This window comes from Euprymna scolopes, chromosome 4 (assembly GCF_053919585.1).
Source record: "Euprymna scolopes isolate OS-2025 chromosome 4, ASM5391958v1, whole genome shotgun sequence".
NCBI lineage: Eukaryota > Metazoa > Mollusca > Cephalopoda > Sepiida > Sepiolidae > Euprymna > Euprymna scolopes.
The window spans coordinates 159,761,997-159,788,240 of NC_136485.1; positions in this window are offsets into that span (position 1 = coordinate 159,761,997).

The following is a 26,244-nucleotide window of genomic DNA, read 5'->3' on the forward strand; positions in this document are numbered from 1 at the left end:
ACTACATACTTAAAATTTGCTATATACGGTATTTAGACATGTGGAAAAAATTTAATCGATTTTTATCCGGAAAAAAGGGCTGCATAAGGCGAAATTATTGACGAATATATTATACATACACACGCGCGTGCGTGCGTGCGTGCGTGCGTGCGTGCGTGCGTGTGTGTGTGCGCGCGTGTGTGTGTGTGTGTGTGTGTGTGTGTGTGTGTGTGTGTGTTAATGTATTGTTGCATGTCCTTATTTGTGTATAGGCATTATGTACAGTGTGAGCCAAAGTAAGTTGACAGCATTTTGAATAGGTTCATGTATCAGTTATATTAATGCAATTCTTTATTACACCTATAGCGCTAACCTATACTATAACGCCTACTTTTGGCTCATTCTGTACATTATATATATATATATATATATATATATATATAAAGATGAATGTCTGTATGTGTGTATGTGTGTGTGTCTGGTCACGAATAGGCTCCTATATGGTTGACTATTTTAAAAAACTGATTACATATAATGGTAGAAGATGTATCGAGACACAGGAATGCGTATGTTGATCTGGCAGAACGGTGGTTCATTAAAATTGTGGGGTCTGCGTTCGCGCCTGGTCCACAAAGTATAAATAAAAAATTTAAAAATTAAAAAAAAAAACGTTTAGAAGTGTTTTTGATATAGATGTACATAAGAATACTTTGATAAGTATGTTTCAACTTAAATAGGGATGGTATAATAAAATTGAGGGGTCTTCGTTCGCGCCTGGCCTCCATAGAATGAAAATAGGCACAAACTTTAATAAAGACTTTTCATAACTATCTGCGTAAGTATACTTTGATAGTTATGTTTCAGTTTGAAGAAATATGGTATAATAAAATTATGGGGTGTTCGTTCGCACCTGACCTACATAGAATAGAAATATGTCGCAAAGTGTAACAAGTTTTTTTTAACATAGATCCACAGAATATTGTGATAAGTTTTTCAATTTGAACAGGTATGGTATAATAAATTGTGGGGTTTATCTATTTTATTTTTACTTTCATCACATTTTGCTTTGGTTTTGATACCACCAAATTCGAAGCTATCTCTTTACAACCCTTCCTTTTCATAACCCATCATACTTTCATAACTCAGAGTCCATTTTCTGTAGGCTGTTTTTGAGCCCAGTCAACGACGGGTACTTTTGCGGGTATATATATATATATATGTATATATATATATATATATATATATATATATATATATATATATATAGCTTAAAGCCACTAGCAATGATTTCCCACACTCTTTATCTGTAGCCAAACCTAAATATATATTCCATGAACAAAGCTTCTTTCTTAGAACTGCACGCCTGTGGAACTTTCTTTCGATTGCCTGCTTCCATCTCACTACAATCAGATTGTCTTCAAGTCCAATGTAAACAAATTCTTGATGAACCGTCCCCCTAAGTAATCCCATTTACAAAAATCACACTACTTATGTTTACTACGCTATGACTAATGTATACCTATTAACCCTTATCCTCGAGTGACCTCCGGACCTTAATAAGTGGTGATTCCTGTGTAAAACAAATTGATACCTGTGTACTTTTGCTACCGTGTTATTATTTCGAAAGCCATTCTTAACATGAGGAGAGGTGATTGTAACTATTCTGTGCTTCCACAGAGAGAGAGAGAAAGCGAGAGAGAGAGAGAGAGAGAGATTATATATATATATATATGTGTGTGTGTGTGTGTGTGTGTGTGTGTGTGTGTGTGTGTGTGTGTGTGTGTGTATTTATAAAAAATTATAAAACTTAGATCAGTTTGCTTGCTTGCTTGGGCGTTTAAATCGTCCATCCGGATTTTGACTTCCCGTTTTAAAAAATGAGTTTGCTTACCTGTTTCATAGCCGCCCTGTCTTAAGTCCGCTATTAAAACATACATAAGGACAACAATGTTTTTTGGTTTTAACGTATTTTAATGTGTTTTTCTCACAACTAAATGTAATTTAACCCCGTTTAACCCAACTTTTTTTTAATATAAATATACAATCCATCTATCTATCTATTTATCTATCTATATATATATAATCATAAACCTCAAATCAGTTTGCTTGCTTGCTTGCTTGGACGTTTAAACCGTCCATCCGGTTTCTGACTTCCGGTTGCAAAAAATCCATCTGTTTATCTATTTCATTGCCGCCCTGCCTTAAGTCTGATATTAAAAGCCACTGCTATTATTCAAAGCATGCACAATGCCAGCAATATTTTTTTTTGGTTTTAACTTATTTTAACATTTTTTCTTTACAACTAAATGTAACTAATGTTGACTAAAAAATGATTTAAATATAAAAATACAATACATAACTATAATCATATTAATAACCATATTTACTGCTTTTAGTAGCGCTCATGTGGATTCTGACGATTTATATTTTACAGACCTTACTTTAAAATATTTTCTTTCCAAGGAGAAGGGAAGGTAGAAACTTGGTTTTGGTAGTGCTTTTAGTAGGGCCTTCTTTATTTTAATTAGTGCCTGCAGTAGTGCTCTGGAGGCTTCTTGAGCTTTTTTTTTTTTGACTCATCACTTTACTTAAAAAAAAGTTTTCTCAAGATAATATAATTCTCAAAATCACTTTTTATTTTGAACATTTTTCATCTTATCTTTTAAGAGCTAATGGGTAGACTAAAAAAAATCACGAAGGGGAAAAGTAGACAAAACTTTTCTCAAAATGCAATGTCACAAAAAAAAGGAAAACAAAATAATGATAATGTGGGGAGGGAGGGGACAGAAGGACCCAACGTCAAATTCAGGTTGTAAATCGGTTCTAAAAATAGAGGATCGATTTACTAGAATGTTGTAATCTTTAATTATTGTTTTTTTTTTTTTTCATTTTTTAGTGTCTAATAATCCGCAGAAATAGTTGAAAAAACACGAAAAGGAAAAAATTGTAAGGAGGGTGTTGATTGTTCAGGTGCACCTACATAATTTTAAATATATTTTCTTACCCCAAGTTGTGCATAATTAAAATTAGAATTTGATTTTTAAAAATACTATGTTTTTCCTGTCCAAAATTCTGTATTGATGCGCTTAATGGAACTATAACGGAACTATAACAGAACTTACACCCTGACGTTAATTTTATTTGTATTTTCATTGTTTTTAAACAATAAAAAAACAGATATGTTTTTCTAATATAAGAAAAATACTTGATCAATTTAAATATTTAAAAAGAAACTTGTTTTTTTTACGACCTAACCCAGCGTAGTTTACCCTCTAAAATGAAATAAAAATCTACCTTTTTTGGGCTAATACGTTTCGACGGCCTTTAAAGATGATATAAAATAAGGAATTAAAAAAATAATAAATATTTAATATTTTAACGTGAGAGATCACTTTCCTATATAAATTTAACGTAAAATGAGACCCCATTTCTTCGTGACGTAGCGAGGCATGTAATCGTTAGCATTTTTTTTCAAGTTTGGTGGCGGGGTGAGGGCAGAATGGGGAAATGGGGTGATGTTGGGTCATCAGTTCCAAACATTTTAAAATACGTAAAAACACTTTAAAACGCGTATGTGTGTGTGTGTGGGGGGGTACTTTTCATTTTTTAAAGATTTGCTTTGAAAATATCTTGCCGTTAAATATTACTTAATCAGTTAATTATTATTTCCTGATATTTTAAAGACTGTTAACACACACACACACACACACACACACACACACACACACACACACACACACACACAACTAGGATGGACCTGTACAATGCACGCGCTCTCCTTGTATTTTTTCTTTTCGTTTTTATTTTTCAATTTTTACAAAGGATTTTTTATAATCTAAGGGCAATGATGGTAAGACCTTTATTATTCAATGTATTCTGTATTGATTTTGCTGGTTGTAATGTTTTTTGTCGTGCACGGGAGCATTCAGCTTTTTGCGTGTGGGTGAAATTATGTATTGTTTTCACTGGTTGACACGTTTGTTTTCGCGTGTGCGCGTGCATTCAACTTTTGCGCATTTATACATTAATTATGTATACTCACTTGCGCGTTTATACATTAATTATGTATACTCACTTGCGCGTTTATACATTAATTATGTATACTCACTTGCGCTTTTATAAATTCGTTCTGCATACTCACTATTCCATAGCTAGATATTACATATACTGACCCAACAGGTCTGTGGTATTCTAGTATATATATATATATATATATATATATATATATATATATATATATATATATATATATATATATATATAGTAAGTTATAGAAATATATATGGTAATTAAGCTACACAGAATATTCCGCGTTTCATTCTCGTGGGAATTCGTCAGGTTTATGTATAAGCCGGACGAATATTCTGTGTGGCTTAATTGCCATATATATTTTTATAACTTACTACCTAGCTCTACCTATGTATCGAGAACTGTTGAAGGTAATACTGAAAATTTACGCATAAAATTATATTTTCATATATTAATTTGTGATAAAATTAAGTAGTCATATATAAGTGTGTGTGTGTGCGTGTGTGCGTGTGTGCGTGTGTGTGTGTGTGTGTGTTATATGAAAATAGCAACAATTCATTTTTAAAAAGAATCAGCCGTCTTTCCAGAAATAATGTTTTGTAATCTAGGTTAGCATGTCTAATAAACAAAAATTGAAGGTCATAGAGTACAACAGCTGAAACATTTTGACGTTGAAAATCATCAAAATGTGGGCAATTTTACATAAGCTGTAAGCAATGTAAATAAATTTCATCTCTTATATAGATTAAGAAATGGTTCTTACCGGAACATTGTTTAATTTACATTATCATTTAAACACCTTCCGAAGTTCTGGATTTTTTAATTTTTATTTTGATATGTAAAAGTAACAATATTGTGCGATCTAACTATATTCCTTCATAAACTATTAAGATTTAACATCCAGAGGGCGCGTATATTTGGAAATGCAATTAGAGACAAAGATATCCATTAAGTCTTAGCTAATAAGAGAGATATATTCTCAGTTTCATTTGTTTGTGATGAATTTATTTCTATCAAATTGTGTTTCGTTCTTTGAATCTAAATATATCAAATGCTGTGTATATATTTAGTTAGATACGATAGTATCTGTAAGGGGATCAATTGCACTTATCTGGTTAGGATTTCAAGTATTTAGCAGAATGTCTAAGGAGAGTTGATTGCGTTTGTCTCTTGTTCTGAAACTTACATCAGAATTATTTGGGAGCAAATACGACAATGGCGCCAATGGATAACGAAAGTATTGACTTATATATGACTTATATATTCCTCACCTACGAAGTAAAAATTAGACATAAGGTCGTTTTATATGGAAGAAAATCTATCCCCCTAAAATAGGGGTGATTCTCGAAGAAAGAACTGAGAGTATACTTTGAATTATTTAGCTACAAAGTAAAAAAAAAATATGTACTTAAAATTAAGTACTTTTTGACCCACTATGCTCTTTTATGATAACCTATAGACATTTCAATGGATATTTTGAAATAAAAATTTGTCACCACTTATAAAGGCACGAAGCCACTTGAGGATAAGGCTTAATAAGATGGAATAACCGTCAAGATCACGTTCGAATGCTTGACATTGGAATTGAATATTATAACATTGTAATCTGCAGGTAATGTGTTCAACATTTACAAAAAAAAAACAACATTTTTTGTGAAAATTCCAGCTGGTTCTATGCATAAAAAGCAGAAAGAAAAGTTATTTTTGTTCTGATAAAAGACGAGTTCTTGCTGTGAATGTTCTACAAAGATAGACCAGCAACTCAGTGGAGCACCTTCCATAGTGAGACTATTGAGGTCTTTTCTCTGAGGGTGTATAAGGAAGAGAAGTGATTACCTCCTCGACTTATTAATCAAAAACAATATTTTTCATCAATCTGCTTCCAACTTTCTTAGACATTACTTGTAATATCACAATCACACTTTCGAAACCTGTCATGGACAATTTATTTTTCATACACATTTGGTCAAATTTAGATTTGATCGGTTTTCTATTAATTTAATTGAGATAATAGGCCATTAAAAAAAATATTTTCTTAGTTCTTAGAGAAGATAGATTCTTGTCCTAGGAATTATTTGTTTAACATCAAGCATGTATTCTATTGAACAAATTAGAAAATCTTAACTAATGCGTCAGCATGGCTAAAACACTCAACAATAAGGGTTAATGAGACTGAATAATTGACAGTTGAATGATAATGAACAATGTAAGAGGATTGAAAATCACTATATAACACTGTCTAAAACAACAACTGACCCAGGAAACAACAATTATTCCCCCTTTGTCAATATGGAATATGGGAACTAATGACCAAAATAGAAAGAATGCGGTTGTTTAAAATAAACACAAGGTCCACTTTCTATTCTTTATTAAACAATTTGTTTATCTCGCGATACTTCCTTCTGACATCTGCCCTTTTATTTGACATACAACTCCGTAAATGACTGAAGTTTTTGTTTTCAGCAAACAATTCTTGTTATATATTCTATTCTAGCTTCATTATCTTGAACAATGTTGATTCTTAACTCATCAGTAAATATTATAAGGAATCTTTCATATATATTATTTTTATTGAAATCCTTTGAGGTAAGTAATTTGTATATTTATTTATTTATTTATTTGTGGGCTATTATCCACATTTTAATAGTTAGTCTTTCACCATGTTTCTATTCCTCTGATCGATTGAAAACGTCTCGATTAATCAACTGAAGAAGGCCAAAGGAATAGTTGGCCGAAACATAGTGAAATAACAACAACTATGAAGATGAGGATAACAGTCCGCAAATAAATAAAATAAATAAGTATGTAATCTTCACACGCCATATTTTCTCTGCAGTGTTAGTTTCTTATATTGAGCTGTTAGAATTGGTTTGCATTTAATCTTCTGTATGTAAATCCCATTTTTTATGACAGTTCTGTCAGATATGAACTCCTGTGTCCAATCATTGATTTTTCATTTGTTTTGTCACCTTGGTTGAACCAATTAGAACACCGAAAAGAGCTGGTGTGATTGGAAGAGTTAGGAGTAGACGAAGCAAGTTTAGAGAACTTTTGTCATTTAGCTAAGTGCTACCACTGACTATGAAAGGAATAGTGTAGATAATGTGATGATGTATAGAATTGACCTTGGTCAGTGAGTTATGAGCATATGTGTTACATCGAGATAAATGATATGGTGAAATATATAACGTGAGTTTTAAAGACAGACTTAGATTTGACGACCACAGAAGAAAAGTAAATGTCAATAGTGTAAAGGAAATATGTACAGAACAGGATATTTCAATGGTATGGTCATGTAGAAAAGACGACATGATTCCATTTCCGTTTCATGAAACCTTTTTTTTTGCGGACCATCTACTAGTTGGCCAGTTGTGTACAAATCCGAAGAGCAATAGAGGCCTTCTATCATGTCTGAAAGTGACACAATGCTCAACGAGCAAGATTGGAGATGTGCTGCTGTACAACATGTTCTCTACCGATCGGAGTTATGACCATAGGACTATTGCCAGCACCCTCAAAACGCACATTTGGAAGGCTCAACATTTGAGGGCACAGCTCACGAAGTTTTCAGCCACTGTTATGGTCTTTGGTGTTGTTTCAAGTGAAGGCCACATCATGCCCCGCACATCTTCAAAGTTGGCTTGAAAGTCAACACCAAAGTGTACCTGGATGTGCTGAAGAGTGTGGTGATCCCCTAGTGCAAGCAAGTAGCCGCTATCAGGCCAAAGAGACCCAAACTTCTTTTCAGAAGGAGTGCTACGACTTTGTACCCTTATCTTACTGACCCTCCTCTCCCGACCTAAACCTGCCGGACTACTTCGTTTAATCATACATCGAGAACATCACGAATATGATCTCCCACAACACCCGCCGCCATCTGCTGAGTATTCGCTGAGCTCTCGACAGCGCTTGTCGAAAAGGCATTCTCCCAGTTCCAGACCCATATCGAGGCAATGATTGAGGCTGATGACAACAACATTGAATTGAATAGATGTCAGCTCTCCTACATAATCAAATTGCCTAAATTGATTTTTTCTATAAAAGTTTTCAAATAAAGCTGAAATGTTGTATTCTTTGAAGCAAGAAATATATTGTTTCGCCCTGTAGAACAGTTCAGGCTGCAGGGTCAGTTCACCTGGGAAATCCAAGAAAACCTAGATGGAAGTGATAAGGATGGACTTGGGAGAAAGCGGGATAAATACAGACCTGGACGCAGATATGTTACTTTAGAGGTCAATGTTTAAAAGCTATTCAGACATGCTGCCATTGGAAGCAGACAAAAAGCTTCAGATTAAAACAGCATTTATTCTACATTTTTTTCACCAGAATTCTATCCACGTTATTTTGTTTTTTATCTTCTCTATTACCGCTGGACAATATCTAATCAGATGGTTTCAATGATATGGCAATTATCGACAATTGAGAGTAGCCCATTCCGATTAGTGTCAAACTGACCAACATGACAGTTTCGAATAAAAGGGTCATTTACAATTACACCAACATTTAACAAGACAGATTTGTTTGCTAATAATTTCTGGCAGGGCTATCAGCATCTTGAGTCGGTCTGCACGCCTGCTGGCATCATCGATCATCAAAAAGGTTTCAAAGTGAAAAGATCATCGAAAATTGTAGAAAATTGAAGAATAATCTCTTTTCACATTAATTTTCTTCTTTTCCAATTATTCTAAAGCTTTCTTTGTTTTTTTTTTAAGTTACTTTTAAATGCATCGGATTTATAATTTTACTGTCATGTTCATTTGCGCTTGAATTCTAACGATATTTCTTTGATTAATATTGATTAAAAGAAGATCTTGAACAATTTACTTAGATGAACTGAATTTTAGTAGAGCATTATCAAATGTTGTACACATTAACACTTATCAAATAAGTGATGTTCTTTTCTTTCTTTTTTTTTTTTGCAAAATCCATTTTTTTTTTAAATTTCCGATAATGTACATATGAATTATTCAAGTGAAAAAATTGTCTTATCATTTTTAATAAAAAGAAACATTGAAAGAAGGTTTTATTCTTTTGTGTTAATTTCCATATATTATTTTTGTAGTCTGCTTTAAATCTATCCTCTCAGGTCCTTTCCAATCACACACACACACACACACACACAAACACACACACACACACACACGAGTTAAAATGGAAAAGCAGAAGACCTAAAACTGGACGTTGCACCCAGCTATTGTGTACGCTTTATCAAGAAAAACAATATTCTTTGCCACTTTAAGCCATCTCACTCTTGATAAAACCCACACAATAGTTGAGCGAAACGTTGAGTTTTAGGTTTCTCACTTTTCCATTTTAATCTATACTGTCGAATTTATTTTATCCTATTTGTTGTAATATATATATATATATATATATATATATATATATATATATATATATATATATATATATATATATATATATATATATATAGTCTTTGAAGTTTTTAAAATTTGAAACTATACAAAAAATTACTTTTTATCATTCGTTAAAAAACCAGTAAGTCATTTAATCACCTGCAATCACTGCATCAACTCTCTCGAATTTACTATAATACCAATTTTTTTTTTTTTTTAAATTTTTCAAGGGATCATCAATTGTTTACCATGAAACACTGTTTCGGGGATATATATATATGCAGAAGTACCCGTCGTTGACTGGGTTCAAAAACAGCATACAGAAAATGGACTGAGATTGATGAAAATATGGTAGGTTATGAAAAAGAGCGGGTTGTAAAGAAATAGGTTTTGATACTCAAAGATTTTACCCTAAGCAAAATATGATGAAAGTAAAGATAACTTTCGCGAAAAATTTTTTTTATATCAACTTTGTGTCCATTCGTAGCCAAGAGTGACCAACAAAATGATGTTTCCTTACAAAGAGAAAATGTTATATATATATAATAATATAAATATACAAGAAATAAATGTTACCATAGTCAATAAAAGTTACTTTTATGGTAGAAAAGTTCATTGGTTTGTATTTTTAAGTAGTTTGTAAAAAAATTTTTTTTTTTAAATTAACAAACTGGTTTAAAAAAAATCAAAATGGCAGCGACTTTGAAATGGAGAGCTCCGTTTTCAATTTGAAGGAGGGGCACCGGAGCATTCTGTTTTAACAATTTAAGAGAGTTACGTCAACGTAAGGAATATTTATAAACATATTTTAATGTTTTCCGTTATTTTGTGCTTGAGAAATATGCGGTTATGGCATGTGTAGTTTATAAAAAAATTCATTTAAATAGTTATCGCCTCAAATTTCGTTTTAATTTCGGTTCGCTGAAATTATTTCAAGTAAAGAGCATTAAAAACTATTTCAAAACAAAAAAAAAACATGAACTGAACTTTTATTGACTATGGTAACATTTATTTCTTGTATATTTATTTTTTCGGGTAGTCGTTTGTTGGCTTTTCTGCTAAACACTCTTACTAAATAATATCGATGAAATATCGAAAAACAAGCAAACAAAAACAGTTTTGAAAAATAATGAAGCTTTACTTACTTTAGTAAAATAATCCGAAACAGCAAAATGGGATATTAAAAAAGTAAACACGTAATTACTTTAGTTTTTTAAAGCAAAGAATCGATATAAATATGAATAAGAAGAAAATGGCGCCCTTTTCAAGCAGAACAGCTTTGTTTCAGTTTTACAGTATTGAACGGTGTAGTATTGCGCCGTCGGATTCAGCGTTGTACTATTGTAATGTAAAGAACACGCAGAAATGGTTGTAATCAATTGAATTCCTTCTAGTACACTGACAAAAAAAGCTTAAACAGATATATAAATAAAAATAAAAAGGTTATGTAAATGTTTTTAAAAAGACATGTAATCACGTGAGCAGGATTTTTCCCTTCTTTTGACACGATAACAAGTAACATTCTTATTTTTTATTGTTTATCTATTTTCAAAAGAGTGCCATGTGCAAGTGGAGAAGGAAAAAAACAGAGTTATGCAACATTTGTGTCGAGAACTGTCTAAAGTTCTTACTTTTTTTTTGGCTTTCACTTTAATAAGAACGTGAATTTATGGGGTTAATTTATTCGACACAATATAATTCAACTCAAAAAAATAAATAAAAGCTAACGTGAATTAAGATTAAAGTTAAGGTGTTATTGTGGACCCTCGCCCCTTTTAAAAAACCTTGTTAAACTTTGTGAGATATTTACATTCTATGGAAGTCAGGCACGAACGAACACCCAATAATTTTATTATACCATATTTCTTCAAACTGAAACATAATTATCAAAGTATACTTACGCCAATAGATATGAAAAGTCTTTGTTAAAGTTTGTACCATATTTCCCCGGAGTGCAGGCGCGAATGCAGAGCCCACAATTTTATTATACCATCCCTAAGTTGAAACATACTTATCAAAGTGTTCTTATGTACATCTATATCAAAAACACTTCTAAACGTTTTTTTTTTTTTTTCATTTTTTTATTTCCATACTTTGGGGGCCAGGCACAAACGCAGACTCCACAATTTTTATGAACCACCGTTCTGCCAGATCAAACATACCCATTCCTGTGTCTTGATACATCTTCTATCATTATATGCAATCAGTTTTTTTAAAAAGTCAACCATATAGGAGCCTATTCGTGACCAGATACACACACACACACACACACACACACACACACACACACACACACACACACACACACGGTTGATGGTAGCCGAATGGTTCGGGTCCTTGCTAATGAAGCCAGACATGACTTCTTTTGCCGAGGTTCAAGTCTCTCGACTGGCGTTAATCATGACACCCTACACTGATGATTTCCGAAAGGATGAAACACTAGGGTCTGTAGGTATTTAATAATTATCCTAGTATATATCTCTCTCTCTCTCTCTCTCTCTCTATATATATATATATATATATATATATATATATATATATATATATATATATATATATATATATATATATATATATAAAACATTTGAATATTGCTGAGTACATTGCCATTATTATAAATTGTTGAAGAATTTTTTTCTAGTTTCAAATATTTATAATATTAAAGAAAAAAAAAAACAGAAACCAAAATAAACTTCTAAAAATATTTTCTTCTAAACTCTAATTCAATGTTAAAAAAAACAACACAAATTTGACAAAAGAGGGAGGGGTAAATAAATGGTGGGCTACAAAATCTCTATTAAGACGTCTTTCGGCCGACAGTTTTCATGATATCTAAGAACAGTAATGATCCATTAACCTCACCCTCCATAGTAAGCGTCATTGCAGGGTGAAGTAAGCTTAATTTTCGTACCAACCCCTCAGCTTCCATACGGGATGAACATAAAGAAAAAATCATCCACATAACGGAAATAGTACATCAGTTTCGGAAAAGTATCAGAAAGTAGTTGCTCCTGAATTCCTATTGGCCAATGTTGGACCCAAAATTGCTACCCATCAACTTGCCCATACATGTTCCCGTCGAAATTCAATTCAATTGACTTAGTAGCTAAATCCATGAGCTCAAGAAATATATGCTCAAGAAATGAGCACTTAGCTAGCGAACTACTATAGAGACTATCGGCACAAATGTCGATAATTTCATCTAATATATAATACATTTTTTAAGTTAACATAAAAGCTTATGCTGTAGTGCAAGAATGTATGCCTTGAATTTGATATCATTTTTTATGCACAGATGAAACTTCTACAGTGTAAATTATGAAAATGTATATCCTTCAAATGGGCAGAAACAATTGTTAGTAAATAAAAGTGTTTTTGAAGGGAATTTGGAATGTTTCTCTCAATAACGCGAGTTTACATTATCATTATGTTATATAAATAATTGTTCCACTGGTGCCAGAAAGCGTGGAAAGAAACCCAACAGTGTTCAATCATTGAGATAATGGCAAAATATTTATTAATTTATAAACGGAATGTTCTAAGCTCTCTCTCTCTCTCTCTCTCTCTCTCTATATATATATATATATATATATATATATATATATATATATATATATATATATATATATATATATATTAGTGTTGGGATGATTAATCGGAATTGGAATCGGGAATCGGGAAAAATATTTTGGGGTATCGGAATCGGAAATTTGTATTTATTTTCCGATGCCAAAATGATTCCTTTAATTATTTCTTATTTATTCGACCTTATTCAAAACAAAATCTTCTACACCTGGTAGTAATTATTTAATACTAAATATTGGTTTAAAACTACCAGCCAAACTAAAATCTACAACCATAAGAATATTTTCACGTTTGAGAAAATATCTGCACGTTTAACATATGCTTTCACGGTAATCGGAAAAAATAACAACTTTATAGTAAATATTTAGAGATTTAGAAAGAATCGGAATCGGTGATTGTATCGGAATCGGGAATTTTGTAAGGATTCGGTAATTGTATCAGAATCGAGAAAAATATTGGAATCGTCCCATTAGTAATGTGTGTGTGTGTGTGTGTGTGTGTGTGTGTGTGTGTGTGTGTGTGTAGATTCAATTTGTTAATGTGGTTATATTTCGTGGAATATTATAAAGATTTTTTGTATATTTAAAATCCAATTTTCTGTAAGTCCGATTACGATATAAATAAATATTTCCCAAATGTTATGTTGGTGTCTATTAATACTTTTAAGTAAAGTTTTGACACCCGCCATTCTTTTTAATAAACCATAATGCATTCAGAGTTTGTGATCATTGCTTAAATCATCATGCCGTTTGTAATTAGAGATAAATAGCATTTGTACAATTGAAAACTTACTTCTGATGACTAAATTTATTGTGCAGCTGCAGTAACATAAATCCTTTTCAAATAGGCCCTGTCAGTGGGGCATTAGAATACGCTGACTGCCTCCCTGCAGAGGGTAAAAGTCCCTCAATGGGGGTCCTGGATATGACCTTAAACTATATCCAGTGGTGGGGCCCCAGCTTGTGGGCTTTGGGGAGTGTGGAGCCACCCTTTAATTACCATTGCTCCCAGGTCCACTCTGACCTGGAGTGGTAGTACCTGTTAGGGTCCCAACTATGGGTTAAATAGAAACTGATTTGAAAACAACAAATATATTCTATTAAAAAAATTTTCTTCAAAATCTTTGGAGTCGGTATTAAATAACCCGAAAAGGGTTGATATGCCGTAAAACAAAAAACAAATAAAGCAAATTATAGTGATTAAATGAAATTTAAAAAAACCTTTATTCAAATCAAGGATTTTTTTATTATTCCAAGTAAGACAAAGAATACTCTCGAAATTTAATCTCCTTATCCTATAGGGTTTCGATGCCTACCATCTCTTCAGAGGAGAAATATTTGCAAATAGCTATACCAGTATTCACCCTATTTGTCAGTTAGACATGGAAAATCATAATCAAAAATTGATTAAAATAGAAGTCATATAGCGGGGGAAATTGAAGAAAAGGATATAAAGGGTTAGTTCCAAATTGCGCGGTAAAATCCAAGGTATCTGATCTTTAAAACAGTGAGGTAATGAGATCCAAGCTGTATATTGTGTAATCCACATCATAGAGTAGAAATCCACGTTGGGCATATTTCTGGAATAATTCTTAAGAATTACTCCAGAAATATGCTGTTGCTGGATCGTTGATACGATTCGGTAACAGAAACATGTGTAACTAAACAGATAAAACGGTAATAAAATAAAATAAAAATATATACTTGCTCTGCAATAGTATTGAGCACCTTCTTGAGGTTGTTACTAATTACCAGGTTTGCTATATATATATATATATATATATATATATATATATATATATATATGTGTATATATATATATATGTATATATATATATGTATATATATATATATGTATATATATATATGTATATATATATGTATATATATATATATGTATATATATATGTATATATATATATATATATATGTATATATATATGTATATATATATATATGTATATATATATATATATGTATATATATATATATGTATATATATATATATATATATATACATATATATATACATATATATATATATATATATATATATATATATATATATATATACTGTGTTTTACTACTTTCATTTTCTGTCTTCTCTTCAGCCTTTTTCTCCATTTTGATAATTTTGGTGGATTCTGTTTCCATATTTTGAGATTTTTCTCATTGATTCTAATCTTTTATTATAATTCATTTTCTGGCATATCTCACAAAAGTCAAAGCCGATGTCCTTCTCTTACACACTTTCCTGGTTAAAAATGTTTCCCCCCCCCCCCATTTCTGCCTAGTTTCTTTTCTGTTTATTATTCCCTGCTTGTTGGTTGCTATCGGTCTCTGATATTCTTTCAGCTTTTTCCTCGTCTTTCATTTTTCCTGACACCTCCATCGCCTCCGCCCTCACTTTTGATTGCACATCATAGAATAATTAGCTTATAAAGGAAGCATTTCGATTTTAGATCATTTCTTGATCGGATCCTCTGTTGGTGAGCAAGTAATCTTTCTCCCTGAAGCTACTACAGAACCGAACAAGCTATTGAGAAGCTAATGCCTTTCTTATAAGAAAATGAGAACTTAGTTGACCGGAGGAGATTTTCAGGACGAATTGGCATAAGAAACAGGTGCCTGTGAGATAATTGGTTTCTTAAAGTAGCCCAAGGCAACATGGCTGCTGGGAAATCAATGTCGAAGGGCCTTTTTCCCTTGTAATGTAGAAGTTTAGCTGGACTACAATAGACTAATCTTTGCTGCGATACCAATCAGATACTCATGAATAAGAAGTAAGTTATTAAAAGAGAAATAACTTACAAGAACAATTTGATTGATTTGTTCCTATTAACTCTAAATTCAATCATTCAAACACATTTTCTGATCATAACCAAGAGAGATCTTTCTAAAGATATATTGTACATAGATGAATGAATTGAATCAATATACTTTCAGCTTTCTATCAAACCTGTCAATAAAAATAAAAGAAACCACTTAATTTTATTCATCTTCGCTTAAAAGCAACCCAAAGGGCCAACTTTTAATCTAACAACTATGAACGACTGATAGGACATTGTTTTTACATCCGGCATTGAAAAAGCTCTTCATCCTTAAATGTGCTGCTATTTTACAAATAGGTTTGGAACTTATAAGTGTTTATGAATATTACTTTTAGCACTAGTATATTAATTTTGACCCATATGACACAGCCACCGTCCTAAAGTCTCTTCAAGTTTAAATTACGTCATTACGTCATTACGGTTAAGACTTTTGGAAGCTGGAAATGTGTATAAATATAATTAGTAGCAGATTAAGAATTAAGACGGAAGAGGCAAATACAGACTGAACATTAGATATACATGAAGCGTCTCTTACAGAAATGCAAGGAACCATTTGAAGAAGGTATTTTCTAAGGAAACATATCAATTCAAACATAACCATAATAGATTATCATAATGTTATTTCAAAATTGTGGCAGACTTACAGATGGACAGAATATTAAATAGAAAGAAAGATGAAAAGTCATTTTTTTCATAATGATCGCCACATTTTAAGGTAGAAAGCCATTTGAGCATAAGGTTTAATGAAATGGGCTGATTGTAAGTGAAATGATGAAGAATATTATAAGAGGATTAGAAATATTATTTTTATTATAAGAATCGTTTGAGATGAGTAATTTGTATATTTATTTGTTTATTTATTAGCGGACTGTTATCCTCATCTTCATAGTTGTTTTTTCACGACGTTTCAGCCAATTATTCCTCTGACTTTCATCAGGTGATTAACTGCGAATGATATCCTTAGTAATTTGAGGCCCGTGGCGTAGTGGATAGAGGTGTTGAGTCTCTACAGCTCTAGGTGAGCATTGCCTGAAAATTGCGGTTTCAAAAGCAGGCCAGAGGTTTAGTTGGCCAAAATAAGTTGGTGAGATGACAACAACTATGGAAGGCAGTAATTACTGAGGATACAGTTGAGAGACTCAGCATTTATATCCTGTCTCGGTTAACCACCTGACGATGACCAGAGAAACAATTGGCCGAAACGTCATGATACAACAACTGCAAATAAATAAATGAATAAAAGATTAGAAATTACATTATTTTAGCAGTTTATCAGAAAAATCTAATTATTTGTCAGACGCATCTAATAAATTATTGACTTAATTCTACTCCCATTTCCTCCTTCTATTTGGCTTAATTCAATTAATTCTTTCAATATTTTGAACTTAAGCATAGCAGATGGATAAACGAACAGAATTTATTATAAAAAGTAAGCAGTGGACAGATTGATAGAGAGAAATGGAGACAAAGACTGGCAGATAGGAAAAGACGCCGACAGATAAAAAACGAAAATTTAGATTTATTGAGAATTATCTGTATCGGCCCAGCATTGTCCGGGATGCAGTGAAGTAATTTTAATTTATAACTGTTACTCATTTACACATTTTTAAACTTAAGGTAGAGAACTTCTATCATATTATTCAATTAAAAAAATTATCCCTCTTGTTTATTATTAGTTTCACGTGGTTATTTAAAAATATTTTATAATAGCTTTTTTTCATGACAGACTAAATATTGTTTAAAAGGAAATCGTAGCTAAGTATGTTATTATATTGACAATAATATGGTGCAATGATAACAAATGCAAATTGGCTAGTCAAAAGCAAAGCTTGATTTTTCAACTTAAATGCTTTTTGACTCTCACTTTGAAAATCCGATAAAATAACTTATGTAATGAATATACATTAGGTATTTTGGTTACAGGCATGGATATTTTGATGAAAGATTAATAGAATACTACTAGATCAACTCTTTTAAATAACTATCGCAGCATTTTCTGCTCTTATAAGTGGGTTATAGTTTCAGATTTTATGGATATAAAAAATTCAATTTCACAGACTTGAAACCAGATTCACAAAAAAGAAGTGACAAAATGCAAGCAAAAACAAGATATTCCCTTACAAAACAAAACAAGATTTTAAAAAAAGATAGTGTATATCCAGACAGTTATATACAGTAGACTAAAAATGTATATATATATATATATATATATATATATATGTGATTGCAACGTCTTGTCAGACGAGTGCCACTCTTTCAGGCACTTAAAGTCCATGATACCAAATGCCTGAAGGAGTATCTATACAAAGATGATGTTACATAGTCTTAGCTTTGTACGACAGCTAAGTCTCTCTTGGTTCAAAATGTTGAGATCCAGCAACAAGCAAGAGAAAGATAGCCAGCAACAAATTAAACTGCAGACCAGCTTTATGCGGGTACTTGTCTCCCGCTTGATGGTTTTTTATATCAGAGATTTGCTTCTCCTTGAAAGGTTGCCTTCACCACAGCTTATGGCAGCCCTATCCACCCCAACACACATATACAAACACACAAATATACACGGTGCTAGTTAGTCGTTGACCCAAAAAAAGTGGTTCATTCGCCCTTTGGAAGGTCTTGTTTTTAATCCTTCAGGGAGACTAGCCGCCCTCCTCACCAAACAAGTCTGGTGGGGGAACCAGTTTAGTCACCGGTGACCCGACCATGAGGCAGATAGTACTGAGTTACATGGGACCAGTACCATATGACATGACCTGACACCTATATATATATATATATATATATATATATATGTGTGTGTGTGTGTGTGTGTGTGTGTGTATGTATATATGTGTGTGTGTGTGTACAAGATGATCATGATTAAATAATATAATTGAAAAGGCATGCTCCCATGCTCCCAGTTCCGGACCCGTACTGAGGCGGTGATTGAGGTTAATGGCGGCTACATTGAATACACAATCAAGTTACCTGAATTGATTTATCTAATAATAGTTTTAAAATAAAGCTGTTATGTTGTTGCTTTTTTTTAAGGCAACATATTTATCTATTAATGTTATTTATTGTGGCCTATTATCCTCATCTTTATTAGATGTTGTTTCACGATGTTTCGGCAAACTATTCCTCTGGCCTTCGTCGTGGTGAGAAACTATAGATGGCAGTAATTGCAGAGGATGCAGTTATGAGATTCGGAGTTCCTATCCCGTCGCGGTTACCACCTGACGGAGGCCAGAGAAATAGTTGGCCCGAAACGTGAAACAGTGTGTAAGAAAAGATAAGGATGATAGTCCGCAATAAATAAATTAATAAATAATACTCATATCAATAATGAATTCCAATTAAATTAATATAAATACATTTATTGTTCCACTCTGTAGTTATGACTAGGTTTAAAACAAATCTTGGCCAGTTGCCTCAAATATTTTCTGACATAAAAAGAAAAATTGCTTAAATAATGTTCCAAGTTTTACTTATAAATATACAGACAACGCATTGCTATTATAGGTACTACATATATAATTTCGAAATACAACTTCAAATAATTAGTACAAAGGAAAGGGCGATGGAAATATTATTTTCTTGTTTTCAAAGACTAAAGGAACTCATTTCTAAAAGTATTTCAAATGGTTCTTAAAATAAATATTAGTGAAATGCTTAAAGCAAAGTTGCCTGCTATGTTAGTAAGATGTTGGATTTTCAAATTTTTCTTTTATATATTTAATGTGTTTATTCTTTCAATTTATATAACGTTAGAAATTCAATAAAAATGATGATGAAAAGAAAAAAAACAATAGTTTTCATGAATCATTTTTTCAGAAGTTGAGATTTGCTGGCGCCAACCATCAGATAAACACAAACTACAATTCTTCATGCTGGCTGACAACAAATGTAGTATTTGTTATTGTTTTTATTATACGATTTGTTTAAAAAAAAAAAAAAAAAAAAAAAGAAACAATGGTCGTGTTATTGTACTTGTTTGAAGAATAATGCCCGTTCCGTTCCCCGACCATGAAATAAAAATAAAAATCATAAAATATTTCTTCAGTTCAATCACAGAAGAAAAACATTTTCATTTCTCGCATTGGCTTTTGAAGTAAATTAATTAACACACTTTTGGTGTTTAAATATAATGTATTCGTTACAATTTAGAAACAAACAAACAAACATATTTCAAGTTTCACGATTTAAAAGCTGACTACTTATCAAGGACAAAAGCAACTCGATAATAAAGGGTTAATAAGATAGAAATTGATTGTCAGTCGAAAAATGAGGAACACTATAGAAGTAATAATATGTAAACCGTGTTTGATTATTACGGAGCGATCCATGACGAGAATCTGTTGATATTGGGTTTAAAGACGACAAAGTTGTGAACAGCAGAGAAGTTGACCAGAGGTAATGTGTTCCAGATGTTCCACTAGGATTATAAGAGAAAGAAAAGTCTTTTTTTTATTAGTGTGGCAGAAAGAAGGTGTTTTGCTATCAACCTAGTATGTATAATGGATATAATTTACGATAACCTACTTTCTTAAATTTTATTTCAGACTTTTTAGATAAGGATTGATAAGCTATATTATTTGGACTACTATTCTCGTATTGAATGTTATTTTTATGGAGTTCATCTTATCTTCTTCCGTCACATATAACCGAAGGACCTATACAGAATTTCGAATGAAAACTTTTTATTTAAGTCAGAAGGGTAGATTGTTCTTATTCAGTCAACTATGATCGGGTAGAAGTAGTGATTTTTCTTAGTTATGATCGCCTGTAGTAAGAATTGAACCTTCAACCCCCAGAAGACTCGGAAGTAAAATGCTATTCGATAATCCGTTTCATTATATTTGAATAAGCAGCTACACACGAACCTGTGTTATATGCCACCATGTTCTTTGGAAATAACAAGTTTTACTTACATACAAAGAGCAACACTATCTTTATTATAGTAAGGATAGATGATTATTTTATTTGTTTTATCTGTGAAGCCCGAAAAAAAAAGCAAAAAAAAAAAAAAAAACGTACACAATAATTTATTGAATAGTATTTTCTCTGCATGTCAGAAGCCGATCTTAGATTGTTTTATTTATAAGTACTGGTTTTCATGTGGAATTTTATGGTGTTGAAATCAAGAGTTGGAAGTGTCCATGTTTTATTTAAACTGAAGATGACTTTTCACCTTGATTTCAACGCAATCTTTATGTGTCTGCTTGGAACTGAATAATTATAAACTACATCTAGACTTTGCAGATTACAGCGTTTGTTTAAAAGTAAAGACAGAAAAACAGAGGCATTTCTTTCTTTTAGAATTTACTAGATGTTAATCTTTTGGCAAACTTTTATGCCATTGATTGTTGATGCAGACTGAGGAACCGATATTCCAAGTTCAAGCCTTGTCAAACCTTTCCCAGGGGTTTTCACATTTAATGTTCTTGCACAATGTATGAACCCACAATTTGATGAGAGATGCTGGGACATTGGGAGATAAGAAATAACTCGGGTTATTTTGATTCATCGAACTACTGTTCTCATCTTGAGTGTGATTTTCACAACGTTTCGCTCGATGCACCTTCTTCAGGTGTACTTTGTTGAAATTACGTCCAAATTCCCGAGTTCGACAAAACATTCCCGAGTTCAACAAGATACACCTGAGGAAAGCTTGAAGTTTTTGATCACTGCTGTTTATGTAGCATACTTCGTGTTCATTGGATACAGTTCTTCTCAGATGTCTTTCCTCATTCTCGTTACATTATTCTTCATCACTTGGATTACTTCATCCACAAAGCCATTGAACCAGACTCTGAATACTTAGCTTAAAACATTAAAACAGAATACTGAGCTCATACTGGGCCCTTGCTGCTATGGGGTTCGCCGCTCGATCTGTGTTTGGGTAATACTCATATCTACTACTATGGTGGCCCGTCATGCTGGGTCAACATCCGTCGAGACGCAGTCAATTCTCTAGATGCGTCTGGTCCAACCACTCCAAGTTGAACGCCAAAACACGTGCAAGTAAATCAAGTAGTCTGAAGAATCCAAATAATATGAAAAATCAATCGTCATCTCCAAAATTCAGAAACGTCAAGAAATAACTTGTACTAAAATAAGAATATGTCTGTGAGGACGATTCTCAACCTATATATTCAACGAATTTTCAGTCTACAAACTTGAATTTTGGTGTATAAGATATTCAGGCATGTAGAAGACTTTTTAATTGATTTTCAGCTGAGATAAAGGGACTGATAAGGGGCAAAAATTGAAAAATGGGTATTTGGGGGTCATCAGATTTTTATCTGCTTGGAAACTGTTTCACGACTGCACATGCGCTAATCGTTCACATGACAGCTTCCTTATGGTAAGAATATGTAGGTTTGTAAACACTTTTTAAGTCATGGAAAGCTAGCCTAATGGTTATCGTACTTGACTCGCTATCTTTAAGTTTTGGTAAACTAGTATTTTTTTTACTTACAAGAAGTAGACTGTTTAATAAAACACGTAATACTGGCATGCACATGTCTCAATTTCTGCATGAATTAAAATATAATATTTGTTAGGCGGCCTGCTAGTATATATATATATATATATATATATATATATATATATATATATATATGTATGTGTGTGTGTGTGTGTGTGTGTGTGTGTGCCGTTGGATTACAGAATGTATAATATTGTAAAAATATTCGTTAATATTTTCTTACTTTTTCTCAGGTTTATATAATAGCCTGTAGTGAGGCAATAAATATTAGTATCAATATTTATAAGACTTTGATTATCCTTTTTAAAGTATCACTTTTAATTTTCATTTTATGTCCTAATAAGCAAAATTTATTATGACCCACATTTATTTTGCTAACAATATTTTCTCCAATGAGATGAGCCATTCATTGAAAATCCATGGGTTAAGGAAAAAACTAATAATTCTTTGTACTCTTAGTCAAACAATAATTTTGTTGAAATTCTTCATAATTTAACTCAGAATTTCCATTTATATTATTGCCCTACCTTGCATATTTATATTATTCTACTACCTTACATATTTCATCTTGCATATTTCTGTATCTACTTGGGATCGTCTTATAAATATTTATATTAATATTTATTTGGACTTTATGCTTACAATATTATACAATCTGTATTCTTACGGCATTTCAGTATTTCATTTAAATTGTTAAGTTCCCTCAAGGTTGAGCTTTACCATCCTTGTAGATATGTTCAACAAGAAGTACATCCTCCTTTCCTCTAGAAATGTCCCTATACCTTCTAATACTGCAGATATCTATGTTTTATGATGAAAATCAACAAATCTACATATTTTATTGTTTTTTTTTGTTTTTTTTTTACACCAAAATCAGATAAAACATGTTTTGTAGAAACTACTACTGTGTAGAAATTCTTTTAAAAAATGAAATATGCACAAAGGTTGCTTTTATTATTTTTCATTTAAAAAAATAAATAAACCATAACTCAAAATTATTATTATCATTTTATTTTTTTTTTTTTACATGGAGATCACCACTTATCAAGGCCCAGAAGCCACTCGGAGATAAGGCTTATTGCGTGTACAGTAATCAATGGGATAGTGTTGTAGTATTCGTTAGAGATTTGATAAAGTGTCATTACATAAGGGGGCGATTCATCAGGAATTTGTTTATGTTGGACTTGAAGACATCCAAGTTGACGTCAGGTGGGAAGCAGGTAAGCGGTAGAGAGTTCCACAGGCGTGCAGTTCTAAGAAAGAAGCTTTGTTCATGGAATATACGTTTTGATTTAGGCATAGATAAAGAGTGGGGAAAATTATTGACAGTGGTTTCAGCTAGACAGGTGTTTATCATGAAAGATTGGCGAGGGGGGACTAGAGATTGGAGCTCAGACGAGCACTTGCCATGAAAATAACGATAAAACAAAGATAGGCTCGCAACATCTCTTCTGTGGGAGAGAGGGTGCAGGGAAAAGATAAGGGCATCCCCCACTAAGCCACAAAGTCTATTTTGTACTCTGTCAAGGCAGGATAGGCTGCTTTTAGCAGCTCCTGCCCAGATGGGGCAGTAGTACTCCATCCTTGGACGTACTTGCCTTTTATATATAGAGAGAATTGCATCAGTAGTGAGATATCTTCTGGAGCAGTGAAAGGATCCCACCGTTTTCCCAGCATCCTTGGCAACAGACTTGATGTACATGTTCCATTTCAGATAAGGGGTAATGGTCAAACCCAGAAGCTTGTCAAAACATGGAGCCTCCCCAAGACGAGAGCCATCCATTTCAATTGATGCTAGATAAGGATCAGAGCGTTGATGATGTAAAGATAGGAGTTTGGTTTTAGATGCATTAAAGGTAACCATCCACCTCTTCCCTCACTGTACCATGTGCTTAAGATTAGAGGAGAGAGAATCAGAGAGAACTTTGTCATTTACGGCCTTTGATGTGTTGCCATAGATGGTCGTGTCATCAGCATAGATGTCAATGAATGATTTGTTTTGGGAGATCATTGATGTAGATCAGGAAGAGAGTTGGGCCCAGGATGGACCCCGAGGGACTCCAGCATTAATACTGCAGGCCTCTGATTTCTGCCCATCAACCACTACTCTTATGAGCCTATCAGAGAGAAATGATTTAATGATTGAGAAAATATTTCCAGTTATACCATAGCTGGAAATCTTGTGAAGTAGGCCTTTATGCCATACCTTATCTAAGGCCTTTGATATGTCAAGAGCAATTGCCCTAGAAAGGAAGCCTTTGTCAAGAGATTCACTAATCTTATGATATATAACCGTTAGCACATCTGTTGTAGATCTAGCAGAGCGAAAACCATATTGCATGTCGCTAAGAAGGTTATTTCTGCTGAGGTGGTTGACCATTTCTCTATTTAATATGGATTCCAGCAACTTACTCATGGCACACAGGAGACCTATAGGTCTGTACTGAGAGGGAGATGACTTATCACCTGAATTCTTAAATACAGGGCATACTGATGAGGCTTTCCAGGGTGTTGGGAAGCACTTCTCCTTAAGGCAACACTTAAACAGTTTTGTAAGTATGGGGGCAAGTTCTGGTTGAAGCTTTTTTAACACTATACTTGGAATGCCGTCAGGGCCAGTTGCTTTACTGGAATCAAGGTTCTTGATTAGCTTGGCGACCTCACGCACAGATATTTGTATGTTACCTAGCGTGTTGTGTGTTATAGGAGGAAATACAGGGAGTTGATGGCCTTCGTCGTATAGGGTAGAATTAGCTGTAAAGTTGGAATTATAATCAAGATCTTTCAATACATAGAAATAATCTTGAGACTCAAGAATTATAGAACTATAAAAGAAACCCGCATGCATATGCCTCAGTTTCTGTATGAATTAAAATATAATATTTATGCTAGGAGGCCTGCTGATACACACACACACACACACACACACACACACACACACACACACACACATATATATATATGTATATGTATATATATATGTATATATATATATGTATATCAAAATTTATAAGATTTTTATTATCCTTTTTACGCTATCACTTTTAATTTTCATTTTATATCCTAATAAGCATAATTTATTATTACCCACATTTGAAATGATAATCAAGATCTTTAGAAATAGTCTCTAGAATCACTAAATTCTAAACAAGAATTATAGAATTATAAAAGAAATTCTTCGTTAATATTTTCTTACTGTTTCTCAGGTTTATATGATAGCTTATAGTGGTGGTCAGAAATTTAAGTGAGATTAAATTTCCTCGCCCCAAACAAATAATTAAAAAGAAAGAATGAGAATGAAACAAACGACACCTCCTTCTGATTTAAATGCACCACATTTATTTTTTAAACAAAAATAACGTGATTACACAAAGGTAAATAAATGAACAGAACAGAAAGGGTTGTTTTCTTTGTGAATGGTAACTGAGGTAATTAAATGTTTTTTATGTAAAGAAAAACAGTTCATTTTAAGGAAGAATTAATCAATATAAAAGTCCCTCATTTACTTAGCGGAGAGACAAAAAAGGTTAAAAAGTCCATTAGGGTAGCAAGTCGATCTCCATATGGAGGAATTAATTGTCGGGCGTACGCGTGTTTAACGTTCAACGCGGACGGTTCGACATTGATGTCTACGCCATGCTACTCAAAAGGGCGACTGACTCATTTGGGCACAAAATGCTCTTTTTATAGATCAAGACCGGCTCCAGAAAGCATTAGCTTCTGCTGATATTTTGGTGTTTGGAAATTTGTTTAAAAGATTATCTTCTTAATTTTCTCATTGGATGGTTGTGTCATATGATGGTGCTTTCACCTACGTCCGCCAAACATATGTTATTTTTATTTTTGTTGTTTGAGAAAAGTGTGTGGGTGTATTTGAAATTGTGCCGTTGCTAAGAGAATATATTTTTTTGCAAAATACGCGGGGAAAATTGCAATGAATAATGGTTCGCTATTTTCATGCCAGTGTGTGTGTGTGTGTGTGTGTGTGTGTGTGT